The following is a 17,167-nucleotide window of genomic DNA, read 5'->3' on the forward strand; positions in this document are numbered from 1 at the left end:
GAGCACATCGGATCTGCGCCTCAAGCCAGAAATGAGCAGGAAGCCTAGAAACCCAGAACGCCAGGGTGAGGGATAATGTAGGGGCGGGGTGAGCGTCTATGGAACCCACACACTTAAGTCGCCGATCCTAGGGAATTTTCTTTTTCCAACAAAAAAGAGGCACCGAAGTTTCCCAGGACGGCGAGCAAACTAGGTGTCCGTCAGGCGCCCCGGATTTTCCGCCTCCGTGCGCCCCCTCCGGGAGGTCGCGGGGGCCGCGCACTGCAGCCAGGCGCTGAGGGGCGCGGGCGCGGGGCGCAGGTGGAGCCGGCGGAGCCCGGAGCGCGGAGCCCGCCCGGAGCCACGTGACGCCCGGGCCCAATGACCGCGCCGCGCTCGGCCGCCGCGCACCTCTCCCGCCCGCGGCCGCAAGCGGTGGGGCGCCGCGACCCCGGCCCCAGGTAGGGACCTCGCGGCGGCAGGAGGCGGGCGGGCGCGCGTGGGGTGCGAGCCCCGTCCTCCCGTGCGTCGTCCCCACGGCTTCATTTCCTTCTGTCCTGGAGGAGAAAAAACTCAGAGGTGGGGGGATGGGGCGCGGCAGCTCGCAGTTTGGTGACTTGGGGAAACTCCGGGAAGGCGCGGTGAGGGAGGCAGAGCGGGTCCCCGATACCCCGAACTAGGTCCAGGCGTGCAGAAAGTTTGCTCGGCGCGGAGCTGGCTGCGGCACGGCTGGCTTTTAAATCCCCACTTACTCGCTTGCAAGCAGTGCCGGAGAACTTGAGTTTGCAAAACTGCGAGAGGTTCGGACCTGTTTCGGTGCCCCCTGGTCTCGCGTTTAGGCATCTCAGGGGCTCTAAACAAAACGGAAATGGAGTTGGCCGAGCCTGGCAGGACCGCCGCGGGGTCCCGGGGTGACTCCGGGTCCGGGGTTCGGTCCCCACCCCCACCCCCGCGGCGGCCGGCAGGGCTGGGGGAGGGCAGGGGCCGAGAGGGCGCCTGGGACAGACGACGGAGAAATGGGCCCAAGCTGCTAAATACTGCTGGGTCACCTGGGTCTCGTGGACCTCGGCAGCCCTAATGAAGTGAGCCTGTTGCGGAGAAGGGGGGGGGGGCTTTGTTTTGAGTTGCATGGGGTAGAAATCATGCGTCCCCGCTTCCCCAAAGCACCGTGATTAACCTTTAAAAACAGAACAAAATGCACTAACTCCCTTTAGTGACTTAGTGTTTTATTTTTCCGTCGAAGCGTAGATATTTGGCCAGTGAATCTAGAGGAGCCTGGGATGATGGGGGGGGTCACATAATTAAAAACGTGGGTGTTTCTTTTCTTCCTGTCACTTCGGGGGAGAGAGGTACCGCGCTTCTGTGCCGGGCATGTGCCCGGTGGGTGAGTGATTTTAACCACGCTATTGGGAGGAGAAATTGCTGAAGAAAGAAAGAAAAGCATTAGAGGGCTGAGTTGGAAAGAAACAGAGGTGGCTGCTGTGTTTTAAAGATAATGGGTTCTATATTTACTGTTTCTTCTAACATCTCGTCTTGGTTAATACTTTCCTACGAAGGCAAAAACAGATGTTAAAGCTTTCTGTATCTAAATGCAACTACCTAAGGAATACTTTATGGGTCCCTTCCATAAAACCACTGCCCTGACGCGAATAACTAAACAAATTGAAGCTCTGGAGGTGAAAGAAAAAGAAAAGAGAGAAAGGGAGAGAAGGAATCGGAGGAAGGGAGGTGCAGTTTATGCCTCTTCCTTGTCCATTCTGCCAGGTCTCAGAGGCAGCTTCTTCCTTCATTCTGCAAGTGTGTGATAAGAAGCAATGTCATGTCCCTGGCTGCTGGGCCTCATACAGGCCATGGTTCTAAAGATTTAAATACCTAGCGATAGCCAACGAGAAGTAGGACTAATATTAGCTGTGTTCCATAGAACTTTTTTTTTTTAATCTGCAATTTAAAACAGCAGAAGTTTGACTGGCACTAAATGTATTCTGTTACCCTAAAAATGAAGTAATTCGCCCAACTTCTCACCTAGCACCTTCCTGATCCTGGCTGGAATCGCAACCTTGCTAAGCTCTGCCTAGAGTCCAGTCTCAGCCCAAAGACAGAGCAGGTGGTGTCAGCCGGGCTCCTGGGACTTCGCCACCCCTGGTCCCCCCAGGAGCCCATTCACTGCCACTCAGAGAGGACTCCTGTTTCCTAATAACTCAGTGCCAACCTTGCCGGAGCTGGTTCCCTCCTTCCAGACTGTGTTTCAAATCTCATAGTTATACAACTTTTTAGGTAACTCTAAATCGTGGTAAAGTAGTACTATGGTATCTCCTAGTTATTGTCATCCTTTTCTGATCATTAGACTGATTATCTGGCTTTGGTTAGACTTTTCAGGCACCTAGAAAAAATTAAGAGGGGGTGGGGATTTAGCTCAGTGGCATAAGCGCCTGCCTTGTAAGCAGGCAGTCGTGAGTTCAATCCCTGGTACCGATAAAAACGAAAAAGACAAAAAAAAAAAAAAAATTAAGAGGAAGCAATTGGTCTGTTTCAGGAGAGGGCAGGCTCTGAGCCTTCACCTGTCTGGAGGTCATCAAGTTGGTCATTCCATTCTGGCCTTTTTAGGTAATTTCTGAGCCATTCTAGCTACCTCGGTGTAAGCTTTTTTTTTTTTTTTTAAACTATGATTATCCCTAGAATGCTATTGAAAAGAATACACCAAAAATTAAATATGATTTACTAATTTCCTTTTGACCTGAGAATATTATGGTTGCACCAAGATTGGACTTTTCCATAGGATTAGAAACCATCAAAATGATCCTATCCTAAAATAATACTTAAAGCACCAAGCTGATGAGTACATATGTATTATGAAACAGATAATTAAAATAATTCCAAATATAGACTCAGATGATGTCAGGCATCTTAGACGCTCCTGAGTGGCAATGACTGTCACTGACTTAAATGAGAATGTCTCCAGTTCTACCAGGAGCAGTGAGCCCTCTTCTATGCACAAGTGGCTCTCCAAACTTAAATGAAACCCTGCTGAGCTTGGACCCATGTATTGACCCAGATGCAGTTGGCCAGAACGTTGAGTACACAGGCCCCATCTTCTAGGGCCATACAGCCTTTGGAGTGTTTTAAGCAGGGAAGATTGCTCTCCTGGACAGTTCATTCCGGCTGCAGTGGGAAGAATGAAATGGAGAAAATACAAACTAGACCAAAGGCGGCTGCTGCAGAAATCCACGTAAGAGGAAGAAATGAGTTGATTCAAAAGATAGAGAAGCAAGAGTATTTACAACTGCAGTTGTAAAAAACTGTTAGGCAACTCCAGTGTTTGATGTCACATTCCAGTTATTTCAAAACACATTTTCCCCAGGTAGATAAACAGAAGACATATTTCAGTGCAGTTCTGGTCCCACTGATTACACTTACTCTAGAGCTACCCAGTTTGTTTCCATCACAAAAACAAACTTCTTTTGATAAAAGAAGCCACTTATAGTTACATTTGCAACAATCTATTGCTTCCTTATGTAGACTTAAGTAGTTGGGCCATTCAAAAAGAACAGTACCTATTATCTCAAAAATTCCTTGAATCATTGATGAAACATAGGCAATAGTCCCAATGTACAAGACAAATTATTTGCTCAAGATTGCAAAGCTAACACTTGGTAAAGCTAGCATGCAAGTCTATGAATGTGTCTGTGTGTCTCCAAAAACTGCCCCCCAACACATACTAAACCAATAGGCTTTGCAGCTCAAAGTGGCATCCTTGGCCCAGCAGAGTCATGGCAACCAAGAGCTTGTTGGAAATTTAGTCATCTCCAACTTCCTGCCTATTGAATCAAAATCTGTAATGTGATGTTCCCCGTATAGCATAGCCTGGGAAGTCTGAGAAGTCCTGCACTGAAGGGAGCTCCAGGACATGGATATTGCATTAACATAGCCAAAAAAGACTAAAGACTTTCTAAGCTGAGAGACCAGCCCTGAACCTGAAGCCACCTCCACAGGTCTCAGGGCAAATGGAGGGTTTCCCAGATCAGAGGGAAGTAGCAGCATATGAAGGATGTTGTCCTGTAGATCCTCACGAAGGCTGCTTTTTTTTTTTTTTTTTTTTTTTTTTTGTCTTTTTCCTTTTTATCAATACTGGGGATCAAACTCACGACTGCCTGCTTGCAAGGCAGGCGCTTATGCCGCTGAGCTAAAGTCCCAGTGCCTGAGCTAAATCCCCAGCCCCATGAAGGCTGCTTCTTAGGGAAGCTCAAAAGGAATGCACCGAGGATGGCCAGGAGAGGATAGGCACTGACCACAGGCACTCCAGGTATGACATTTTACAGTCGTCTGGGTGTGCTATGAACGCAGCCCAATCTAAAGTAGGAATGAGGAAATGGAGGAGAGGGTCCAATCTGAAAGTCATCTCAACATCACAAGGACTTGGTGGCAGCTTGGATTCTAAGAGGGAAGAAAAGGAAAAGAAGGTTGGTTCTGGGCTGCCACTTATGAATTATGTTTCCTACACTCAGGTGGGAAAACTATCTTTTCATTCTTTACTACTGGAAAAGGACACCTTCTGGTAATGGTGGCTTTGTTTGTTTTAAAGCAGGTTCTCTCCTTTGAATTGTGGCAATTTTTCAGCTGTTGGTAAAGGCAATTCAAAATTTAAATTCGAAATCTGCAATCCATGTAAATAGTGGGGAAGGTTTTTCTGGGGTGAGGGGCATGAACAGGCAGTTATTTAGACTGCAGTAGTCACTTGTGTAGTTACTGAGGATCCAGACCTTCCCAACTATCTTGGGACAGCTACTGTTGTTAAGCCCCTTTCCTAGCCTAGTACGCTGAGACTTGGAGATGTAAACCAGCAAAAATGTGAACCCAGCCCACTATCTCCAAACCCAGTCTTTCTTTGCTCTGTGTTCCCTAAAATACTCAGATTTTGTTTGATTTTGGGGCAAGAATATCAAACCAATAAGCATTTGATTTCTTCTTTTATATACACTGAGCCAAACTCAGGGAGATGCTGAAAAGTTTATACTGTTAATTTTGAAATAATTATTTCATGGAAACCTAAAAATATTTTATAAAAAAACTGATTTTCTTCTCACCTGATTTCTGATTTTATTCAATCCTTTAGTTGATCCAATGACAACAAATCACACTTTGTATGTCAAACAGTGTGAGCTAATCTGCAGCCCTTTCCTTTGATAAAAAGGTTTTGACTTTTTTCAGATTGATTCTGATGCTTCTTAAGCAACTAAGTTGAGGCTTTATAACTGTCCATAGATGATAGGACCACGGCATGCAGTCTTCACTTAATGGGTAAGATCAAGGTCTGAGGGAGGAAAGGACCTGTGAGAGGCTACTCTACATTAGGGATAAGCCTACAGCTAGGCCTCAGGTCTCTAATGCCCCAGACCCTTCTCTGACTAAATTACTTCAGAACAGTTCCCTTCCTTGAGATGGTGTTCACTGGCTAGTGACAAGCATTGTGGGGAAGTCAAGTGAGCTCACATTTTAAAACCAAGATGACTGCAGTTTGAGTCTGGGTTTGGCAGCTACCTAGCATGTCACAAAATGCACAAGTCAAGTCTAAAAAAATCATAAAACAGAGATAATTGACTAGACAATCAAGATTTGGTTCACAGAGTACCATTTATCTACAGGTTCCTCTAAACTTGATGGGACAGGTTTTATGATCGTCGCCAGGTTTTGGTTTTGGTGAAGGGAGCCAAGTGTTCTAGGAGTGGACATAATAAAAGCTTCAGGAGATGCACTGCAACCTGGTGGTTGATGAGGCCTGATCCCTGTGCTTTGAGTGTGAGGCTTGCTTTCTACAAAAGGAAAAGCCAGGAGTTATCTAGTATAGCAGCCCAGGACTAAGCTGTAACTCCAGGGAGCTGAGACTGAAAACAAGAAGGTAGCAAAGTCAAGCTCACTGGTGAGGAGAAGGGTTATTTTTTTAATGGCTACCCTTGATTCAAGGATTTAACACATTCATGAGGGGGCCGTAATTCATGTGTCTCCCTGTCAAGGCTCTGAACCACTGGTGATACAGGTATGACTGTCCTGTCAGGCGGCATGAGAGAGTCATGCATACACCACTGGCATGGACATGTTAGTGGGCCAGTAAGAGGGCTGCCTTTATACAATCACCTTCCACCACCCCCCCCAAAAGCTAATGTAGCAGAATAACTGAATTGCAATCCTGATAGGCAATCATCCCTTAAGAGTGAAGTCCATGAACAAAAATCAAAAGAAGCAGACAAAAACTGAAGAAGTTACTGATGGGCATTTTGCAGGGCCCCTTAAGGCAGATTGACTGGGCCAGTTGCCAGGACACTCACACCTGTAAGTCACAAATCATCATGGTCACCTTCTCCAGCACAGACGCTGTGTTCATCGGGGACATGTTTCTTCCCATTCCATCCCTCCGATCCTGTTTGCAGGTGCTCAGCATCTATTTTGTTTCATTAGTATGGGCCCTTTGGAAACAACTGGAGGGCAGGGGCTCTACCTTGTTTTCTTCTTTCTTGTAGCCACAAAACTGTTTGGTTGCATTGAGTCTCAAAGGAGGAAAAGACATGGCTCCTGTGTAGTCAGGCCTGGCTGTTGCAGAAGGGACAGAAATAAGGGCTGACTCTCATCAGGTTTGAAGGAACTCAGGAATTTCACCTAATCTATCAGGACACTTCCCCTAAGGCATGTCTATCTGGCAGAGTCTGCAGCAGGCAAATGCTTCATGAATCTAATTCTCAGCCTCTGTGGCCTTGAGAGTCAGAATATAAAGTGAGAAGTATGGATCAGACTGGGGTTCAGGAGGGAAGGGGTAAAGAAGGGGTGGCAAGCTCCTCAGATCTTTCATAGTTCACCTCACCTTGACCTAGGATATTGCCACAAGAAACCGGAACTTTCAAGCTTGAACACATGGGAGTGCCCAGAGTTTCTAACTAGATACATTTCCTTATTGCAAAATTGTCTACCTCGATACCTGTCCACGGGCGGTTTTAAATGTTTCTGAAATATAACTGTGCTTCAAGCATTGTAAAGTGTGGAGTATCGGTGTCAGACGTCAGTGTGAGGAAACGAGGTGAACGTAGAGTTCTTTGAGGAAGCTGACTTTTTTTTTCATGCCAAAACAGTCAGGTTATGAGTGTTGGAAATATAGAATACTGTACCATAAGGAAATATGAGAGCTAAGGAAGGCAACCTCTCCTTGGCCCTGGCTCCAGGCAGGATTTTCAACATAGTCAAATTGACATGGATAGCATTTAAAAGAGAGGGCAGCAAACTCACTTTGGGTATTTTATGTATTCTCTACCCTTTTCTTTTGTGACTTTAGTTGGATTTTTAATAATATTGTGCAGTATAGCTCTACAAGCATTAGAGCAATTAGACAAGATTGAGAAACAAAGGAATAAGGATAGGAAAGGAAGAACTTAAACTATCGTTACTCACAAGTGACACAGTACTCTACATAGAATACCCCAAAACCTCCACCAAAAGACTGCTAGAGTTAAAATATTGTGAAGTATTCTTGTTATGCAGGGCTCATTCCAGTTAAACCTACTGCCACAGAAACATTTTTGTTTGGTTGGTTTTGGTGCACGCGGGTGTGTGTGTGTGTGTGTGTGTGTGTGTGTGTGTGTCTTGTTTTGTTATTAATGTTGCATAGAATACAAACTAGATGCTGTCTTACTGAACAGGTGTGTAGGTGGGCCAAGTACTGTGTCAGGTAGTGGAGATGCAAAGGCAAAATTAGCCAGACTTGGGCTCTGCCTCAGAGGGAGACACATCAGTCCAGTATCTCGGCAAATCTATAGCTCCATGTCCCAGTGTGGTCTGTGGGTACTGAAAGGGAAGAATGACCAAAGGCTGGAGGGATTCCCTAACCAGGGACATCCAATTAAGTTGGGAGGATGTTTGGGGTCTCAGTAGCAAAGCAGCTGCAGGACTGGATGAGTGGAGGACGTACTTAGGGAACTGAAGTGGATGGTGTTCCAGGAAATGTCTCAGCCCAAGGAGAACCAGGAGAGGCAGGAGAAAGCTGGATCACACAGAGCTTGTTAGGCCACATGCAATAAACTGATCTGTGCTTATCTGGACCTTTGGAGTTATTAGTCCTGCTTTGTGGCCCTTGAAACCTCCAGTGCTGAGGTATGCGAGGATGTAAGCCTTCCCACAGCCTTAACATTGACCCTTGGGTTGGCACATTCCCCCATCAGGTGGTAAGCAGGGGTGAAAACAATGGCACATCCTGCTCCAGGTCCTGCTAAAATCTCTCACGCTCTTTTGATTTTTCTGACAGTATCTTTCCTGGAAAGTTTGTTGAAGGCACATGTGACACTCTTCTAAAGAAGGGTTGAGCTGACCCTTAAATTAAATTTCCCTCTGAGCTCACAGCTGGTCAGGATGGTGTTTCAGAAAGGCGCACTGGGAAGGGTCCAGGCTACTGGATGACTGCAATCAGCCATGCCCACCCAAGAGTGGGAGTGGTGTACGCTATTCCCAGCCAGTCCACACGCAGGCACGACTCACTTCATCAAGGCAAAGTAAAGTGCTAACATCAGTTTTGCTAATTAAGAAGTGCTTTGTGTAGATGAGAGATAAAGAAGTGAACAAACCACTTCTGGTTTGCAGCCTTCTGTAACGTTCTTACTGTCCATCTGTAAAGGATGTCGTTTAGTCTGCATCTTCGGGTACATATCATAAGTACTAACTGTCTGTGCTGGTTAATCTTAAAGCAAATTACAGAAGACTCAATTATCATGATGATTGATGTTTATCAAACCAACAGTGAGAAGCAATTGAAGGTTTTAAATGGGGGAGTACTAAGATGCGCATTTCTGGCTGCAGGGTAGGAAATGAGAAGGCTGGGCTTGGGGACAAGAAGATTTTGAAGGCACTGCTGCATTAGAAGATGCTGTGGACTTTCCACCTGAGTAAAGTAGAAGCAGTTCCATGGTGAGAAGTGGATGGGTTCTAAAATGGCAAGTGAGATACCGTGACCTGGTGATTAGAAATGGGAAGTAAGAGAGTTCAGGATGGAATTTTAGTGCCTGGACACACAGGGAGTTTTGTAATAATGTTGTTTGTCATTTAAAAAAAAACAAAGATTTATATATCACCAATATACATTAGTTAACTACAATTTACAGGTACAATGTATTATTCCTTACTGATTTAAAAATGGGATGGAATGACATAATGAAAAAGAAAATTTGTGGAAGAATGCACTTAGTGTTTTTTCATTTTAATAAAATGTTAATAATTATAATTATTTTGTGTTTCATTTTAATAAAACAGTAATGATTTTCATTAGTACTTAACAGGAAATATCTGGAAGAGTAAATTCCAAACAGACAAAAGTAGAGAGGACAGGGCCATTTGCAATCTATATTTGACCTTTCTGTACTCTGGACTTTTTGTATGGTATGCTTTCGTAATCAGAAAACAACAAATTTAACAGAAATGAGCCAATCACCCCAATGTCTTCCTGCTTCGACCATGAAAGCCTCTGATCACTGTGTCTCCAAATGATTTCTCTCTCTTCTGAACAAAAAGTGTTAAATTCAAAAAGGGCTTTAAAGATTCTTCAGTTCAGCACTCCCATCTGACAGATGAGGGAACAGAGATCAAGAAAAGCTAGTGACTTGGCTAACCTCACTTAGCCCTAAATTGATGATGGCAGGACAGAGAGTGAGGCCCAGGAATATGCTGAGTTGGAGTCTGGGATAGTTTCTTGTAGCACTCCCTGTACCTGTGAATAACTTGGTTTTTAGTGGACTAGCAAGTAAGTAAACTTGTCCTTCTCCTCCAGGAAATAATGTGCTCAAACCTGGAGAGCCAGTATGGTGCTTAACACATAGTGTAAAGCACTTGTTAAAACAATTGACAGATTTTGACTAGACTTCAGATCCAAGAGGCAAGACTAAAATCCAGAGAGAGAGAGAAGCAGAGGGGAAGGAGGAGGAGGAAGAGGAGGGGAGGGGAGAGGGGAGACAGAGGGAGAGTTTATCTCACATCTGCATTCACAGAATTCTCTCAACCTCTGTCTCTCCTCCCCTCCCCCTACTCCTTCTCCTCCTCCCTTCCCCTCTCTTCCCTTCTCTCTCCCCTCTCCCTTTCTCTCTCCCTTCCCCTCCCTGTGTCTTTTCTTTTCCATTTCTCTTTCCTCCTCTTCTCTAAATTAAGGACACTGACCTAATTGGATATGCTGAGAAGTTACCCTGAACCAAAGAAAATGGTACTGTTACTGGAACTCTACTTCTAATTCACTAATTATTTCAGTGATTCCCCTCAGCTGTATTAGGGATCTTTCTGGTGCTGTGACTCTCACAGATGTGTTTCCACACAGTGTGTTTCACAGATTGTTTCTTATCTCACAGAAACACGTGGCCTGATTTAGTGCAGTGTTCCAGACATCACCTCTGGTGGGGTGGTGACGATGGCCAAATAAACACTTCTGGATCCTTATTCACTGACCTAAGCCTCCTCTTGGGGCAGACATGAACATGTGTGACTGTCTTAGGTTACCTACAACCCCCAAAATACCCTTTGTATTTTTTCCCCCAATGCTGGGACTTGAACTCAGGGCCTTTGTACTGAGCAATATGTCCAGTCCTTTTATTTTTGTATTTTTAAAATTTTGAGACAGTGTGTTACTAAGCTGCCTACATTGGGCTGAAACTTTTTATCCTCCTACCTCAGCCCCTCAGGTTGCTAGGAGCAGGCTAGGCTAGGGCTACCCTATCTTGTCACCAAAGCTAACAACCCCAGTGATTAGGGAGTCCCAGGCAGCTTTAAAGGCTGTGTGGGCTCCGCCTCTCCTGCCTTATTCTTTTCTCCTCTTCCCCTGAAGCCAATCTGAGCACTTTTGTCTCCACTGAGCTCCACGTGGCATCTGGTGTTCATCACCTAAGTGAGCCAGTCTTTTGGAAACTCTCCTCCTCTCTACTCCCCATTTAGCAAATTTAGTGAGCTTGTATCCAGTGCTTTATTAATTTATTTCAATTGAACATCTTCCATATCCCACTTAAACATTTCCATTTTCTAATAGAACCATCTGCTTCACTTTTTCGACTCTGTGTTGACCCTGTTTATGTAAAGTTTGGTTTTTAAACTCTTTCAAACCAGTTTTTTCTGTTGTGAACCTTGTGTGAATTGATGGTGCCTTTAAGTATTTAAAGTATTATGCTTTTAGGCATATCTACTTAAAATTGGGGAAAGACAACAGTTATGTTTCATAACTGACAGGTTTCTAAATTATACTACATAAGCTAATATTTTGATCCACTCTCTCCTTGGTTGGTTGGTTGTCTTTCTGCTGTAAGCTCATATTGTATGTTACACAAATGCAGAAATTTCTTTCTCATAAGCATCTTGAATACTGACTTCACGTAGAGACTGAGTGGGACCCAGGGGAGAAAGCACAGAACAGAGCATAGTTCATCGTGGCATCTAAGCAAGGAGAACAATTACATGGCTACTCAACAGATCTTACAACGTTCCAAGGCAAGAGTAGAGGATGACAAGATGGTCACACACCAGAGGGGTGATTAAAGGAACTGGTATTATGGTACTTAGAACCTGGACTCTGAGGAGAAAAACCTGAAAAGATTATGTTTCTCACTGTTCCTTTTCAACTCTGCTCAGACATCAGCAGCAACTTATAGTAATCTTGGTGTGATTACTGAAATTTCTAATAAATGCAAAACACATTAGATGAACAGTGAGATGGACTGTTTGAATCAGCGTGTCCTGAAACTCAAGCATCGCTCTTCCCCATAGCTTGGCGCCTTCGCTGAGTTGGCGTAAGAACAGCAACCATATTCTCTCTCAGGTGTTGCCTAGCATTTTGACGCCAATGTTGTGACATTTGGGGAGGTATAGCTTGTTTGCCTAAACATTAGAGCATTTTAATTAACAGAAATATTAACTTGTAGAACAGAAATTAAACCTTTCATGAAAGTGTTAGTTTGTGTCTGTAAGCATAATTAAAGGCTGGTGAATTCACTTGTGTCTCTTAATATGCATTATTAACAAGCATGTGAGTGCTTTCTACCCAGTCTTTTTCTTGTTTCATAATGTTTTAAGAATAAAAAAATAAGAAAAATTAATTACCTCAGAATCAAGGGAAGAAATGGTTTCCTGATAGAAATTCTCAGTTGGAACTGATTAGGAAATATATGTTTCTGTTAAAGATATAGATAGAGCCAGAAGATAAAAGTGTACTGTACCTTTAAACTTGAAGAGGTTTTATAATTGTCCTTGAAGTCTCTGTTTTCATTTGTTTGCTTTGGGTGGCAGATGGAAAAATATTTGCCTATTGTATAGTACTAATCTTCATGCTGAGTTTTCTGGTTAGCTACTATCCCAGAAGCTAGTTTTATTATGTGATCAGTGCTTTTTATCATCAACATTTTAATCAGCTGTAATACTCAGTCTACATGGAAAATCTTAATTTGCTTGTCTAATTAGGCCTTTTTTAATGTTAAAAAAAGTCTGTTTTTAGTGGCTTGGGAACAAAGTATATTTCTTTCCTGTTAAGGAATTAAAATTACAATAGTTCAGAAATATTTAATCACTCGATTAATATGTTATGCATTTGCCATATTTCCCATGTGTGAGAAAGTATATCACCCTTCTTGAAATCTCATGGTATTTTTCCCCATAAATGCAAAACTTTAATTTTCAAATAAAATTATTTAATATTTTTTCTACACCATGCATTTGGTATTTGTAAAAATAAACTTTAGACAAAATAATTTTGACAGTTTATAAAAGCCAAGAACAATTCATCAGCTAAGAACCACAAGAGGATCAGAGAACTCTGCTCCACAGTGGCAGTGTGGTTTCATAGGCTGCAGTCAGAATTAAAACACAGAAATAACATCATTGATTACAGTTAGGTGTTTCTTCATGCAGTCCTAGTCTGATGAGTTCCCAGCCTGTCTTTGATTGGCTGAGGACCAATCATTTGTTACCAAAAACAAAAACAAAACACCTTCCTAAATTAAGTTTCAGTTTGTTTTGTTAGCTTATACTATAGTTCATTTTATAGGAATGCAAAATATGGATATAGCCTCTGGATATTGACTTAACAGTCTATATAAATGCATACACTGTGTTTGTTTATTGACCACTAATTACATGCTGGACGTGCTGCTTGATGCTGACCAGGATACAGAAGTTAAAAAAATCCCTGTCTACCTAGTATGGCTCAGAATAGCCACTGGGAAAGAAGAACATCAATCCTGAAATATAAATGGAATTTAAACTGTAGAGCAATGATCAAAGGGATTGTTCCAGCATTTAGGAGTCCTGGAGACCTAAAAAAAAAACGGGAGAAGCACGGAAGACTTCTCAGAGAAAGTGGCGTGCTAACACGCTAAAAGCAGAAAAATGAAGAAAACTTGGCCAGGAAAACAGGTAAAGAAATTTGGCTATATGTACTTTTTTCGTAAAAGGAAGGGGCAGATCTGTGAGAGCCAAAAGACCTGTTCCGAGAGCCAGAAATACTAGCAGTTTTTCTGTGCCTGATCTCTTTAACTGGGAATCAGAGTTGAACAGAAGCATCTAGGACTTCCCCTCTGATCTCTGATCAGTGTAAACTGCCTCCTTGCTGGGAAATTCCAGGACCATTCCTGAGGACCTTTTCTGAACCTGTCTGCGACCCAAGCTGTCCCTGGCAGACACAGGGGACAGTGAGGGGACTTTGCCCTGTTGGCAAGCTATCTACCTATGTATCAATCTCTTCTTTATTCTCTATTCTCAGAAAAATGGGGTTCCTTTTCCTTTCAGAATCGTTTCTCATGGATGCTTTTAGGATTCCCCCATCCTCTGGGAGAATGTGTCCTTCACCCACTGATTCTGTCCCTGTCCTGCATCTGTAACCTCCAAGGACAATAACACAGGAAGTCAACACTCAGTGAATGCACGCGTCTCTATTCTTTTAATTAAAATAGAATACAGAGTAAATTTATGTTCTTTTTGCAGTAAACGCGCTTTTCTTTTTAATTAAAATACAAGTACAAAATCTTTTTTTGAGCCTTTGGGGTACCATTTCCATAACTCTCCCTTTCCTTTACTCCTTCCCCTTAGTAAAAATGTATTTAAAAGGTTTGCAGAATTCTTGGATTATTGTTGCTTTAAACTGCAACTTACAATTCTGCACTTCCAGTTCGCTCTTAATATGTAGCTGCTCAGTTTCTGTCCACATTGTGCCATGAAAATGTCGCAGACATTTGTCCTTTTCACTCCTTTACCGTCCATACCTACTGCCTTTTTATGTTTCATCATGTGCATGTTCCCGTGGCTTGCCCTTGGAAATTCTCTCTCCTTCCTTTTGACTCGTTACGCTATTTCATTTCTTCTTCCTGGGTATTCTTCCACTTTTTGGACCAGTTATTAGGACAAAATTATTTTGTCCCTGTTTCTCTCTCCACTACTTATTAGCAAGTCTGACCCTGAGGTTTTCATGACTTGGAATCTAATCCAAAGACTTAAACGACCTATCTCAGCACTGTAACTCTCTATGCAACGAAAGACATACGAAGGACTGAGTAGGGTTAATGGCGCCTGGATGCATTGATTCAGATCAGCTGGCAAAGCAATGTATGCAAGGCTGCACAATCGGAGATGATCTCAGAATTAGTAATTTGAATCTTAGGGACATAGGAACAAGGCTGAACCCTTGTAAGGTACAAAGTCCCCATTAAAGCAGTTAGATACAGAGAAAATTAAATCCTGAATCCCAGGTTAACCTCTGCTAAAAATGCACTAAGCAAATAACCCCAAATTTTATGGGAAAACTTTAATTTTGGGAAAATTTAAACTCAAGTGTAAATTTTATGGACTAAATAAAACTCAAAGATTTATACTCAGATAAATTTTGAAAAAGTCTAATATTTCATATATTTATAATTTTTAAGATAACTCATTAACATGATTAGTCTTGTGATTGCTAACAATATATGTGATTGGATGACAGGAATCGAATTTTTTGGTACCAGGAATCGAACTCAAGACCTTGTGCTCGCCAAGCAGGTGCTTGCCCTTGTTTCCACTTTCTTAGATCCCTAACCCACCTCTTGCAGAGTCCAGGTGCATGTACTACTCATGGCTCAAGCACAAGTAGCCACCTGCCTGTCTTCAGCCCCCTCCTGTCCTGCAGTCACAGATCCATTGAAAATGGCTTCCTCATGCCAAATCCATCCTGCATGTCCCTAAACTCCATCAGACTCAGCTCACCTGGAAAGGCACCCTTCACTGCTCCCACTCCAGCCCCATGGCTTTGCTGTCTTTCTGTTATTCAGTGGATACCTTCATCAAATATTTCTTCCCCTCAAGGGCAAGGGCTGCGGCTTGACTTTCTTTCATTGATTCTCCTCAACAGCAGTAAGTACTCAGAATCTTAGTAGATAAAGATGGAGCCCAAGTAAACAGACATGACGAGTAGGATGAATGGGAGACCCCATTATCATGCTCATGCCTAAAGTTCCATTTGTCCAGAAAGCAGGCATAACTAACATCCATCAAGCAACTACTGTGTGCCAGGCATTCTAGGTGCTTTGTACACATTAAGGAGTGAATTCAGGAGGGTTAGGCCAGTTACTCAAGTTGACAAACTCTGCGACAGAAGTGAAACTCAGTCTAGAGCCCAGTGGCTCCAGAGCCCCATTTTTAATCCCTTTAGGGTACCTGGCTCACCTCAAAGGAATAGCTTGCTCATTAAATTTTCACTGACTGAAAGTATAACTTTGAAGAGCAAGAGATACTGAGAAACTAGAATGATTACAAAAATGTAGCTGATTTATTTTTGTTTCCTTACAAAACACCTTACTTCACATTTTCAGGCAACCCAAAATATCAAAGCTTAATCATTTCAAAGATCAATACTGTCCCTTGACAAAGGTACATCAGCAGAGTCAGCTCTCCTGAATTTCCTGTGTGATCCACCAGTGGTTTAGGAAGATTCCTTCTCAACAGTTTCATGTACTGCTAGACCACAAAGAATACATTTCAGTCAAGCGGAACACAAAAGTTTGGCTTTGGAAGAAATACAACCACGGAACGTCTTTCAAGAAATAAAATTGAGAAATCGTCCTTCTAAGATTTCCTTCTTCCTTCTCCTTTGTACAGTTCATAGAAACAATGCTCCTTTTTTCTGCTGAGTGCTTCAAGCCCAGCACAAAATCAATAAAGTAGTAAAACTGGAAGTCGTATCTTTGCCATATCCACCCCCCACAGACGTTCCCCACCTCCCCCAGCACACTGAAGAATGAGCCCTTCAAATGCACTCTACCTAATGCAAGCTAAAGGTTGAGATAACAAGGGTCCTTTGCCCAAAATAAACATTTTTAGAATAATGAGCATCCTTCTCTGTAGTTTACATTTCCAAATTAACTCTGACCTGCTTAAAACTAGCTTGTGTCTTCTAAGATTCTTAAAGTTCCAGGAACTTCTGTTTAGTTTCTGTTCAGGCAATTACAAACAAAAATGTATCGCTTTTAGCAATACCTATGAATTAGCTCAGTTCTTTGCACTCCTCTGTTTAATTGGGCCACATATGCAAATTTGAATGCTAGAGTAAGTCTAGCTAAAGATCTAAGAGCTATACATGCAGTGCCACAGATTAGATTTCTAGGAAGGGGATCCAGTGAGGAAGAACTTTTTACTAATAATACTTAACAAGAGCATGAGGAATTTCCAGATTTGCTTGTAGCGAAAATCCAATTATTGCAAAACAGTTTTTCCTCAATCAAGGAATTACAAGCAAAAGGGATCAATTACCTTTTATATAGTGAAAAATCATCACAAAACCTAATTCATGTACACTGCTTTGCGAGAAATTGGCTTTGTTCTTGAATGTGCTGAGACCAAAACAAAAATGCATTGAGCACGTTTCCACTCTATGTAACACCATACATACCCCAAGGACAGCTAATGTTTGTATATTCCAAAGAAGATAAAAACTAGAATGTATGTAAAGTCATAAATCAGATACGGACTACTTAATTTCAGGACTTTAAGTTACTGCAACTTCACAGAAATCATGTGTCTCTGTTCCTTAATCTCTCAACAGATAATATGTTACCTATTGTTATAATATTCTTCAGTCTCTTCCTCATTATTAGATGCATATTAAATTCTTAAAGCTCAAATACCTTGAACTATATCATCTGTTCTTTGTGTGTTAGTGCATTCACATCAC

At 42.6% G+C, this 17,167-nt stretch overlaps 1 protein-coding gene across 1 annotated transcript in view; it reads left to right on the forward strand.

Moving 5' to 3' along the window:
• The first annotated feature begins 348 nt into the window (after positions 1 to 348).
• The window catches only part of CUNH4orf19 (chromosome unknown C4orf19 homolog), a 97,222-nt gene continuing 80,403 nt past the window's right edge, over positions 349 to 17,167 (forward strand). The window contains exon 1 of the mRNA XM_003471533.5: positions 349 to 440. The gene's annotated coding sequence lies outside the window, so the exon portion shown is untranslated. The remainder of the gene's footprint in view (positions 441 to 17,167) is intronic.

The sequence above is a fragment of the Cavia porcellus genome, unplaced genomic scaffold (assembly GCF_034190915.1).
Source record: "Cavia porcellus strain 051 isolate PalLab524CR breed Dunkin Hartley unplaced genomic scaffold, mCavPor4.1 scaffold_30, whole genome shotgun sequence".
Lineage (NCBI taxonomy): Eukaryota > Metazoa > Chordata > Mammalia > Rodentia > Caviidae > Cavia > Cavia porcellus.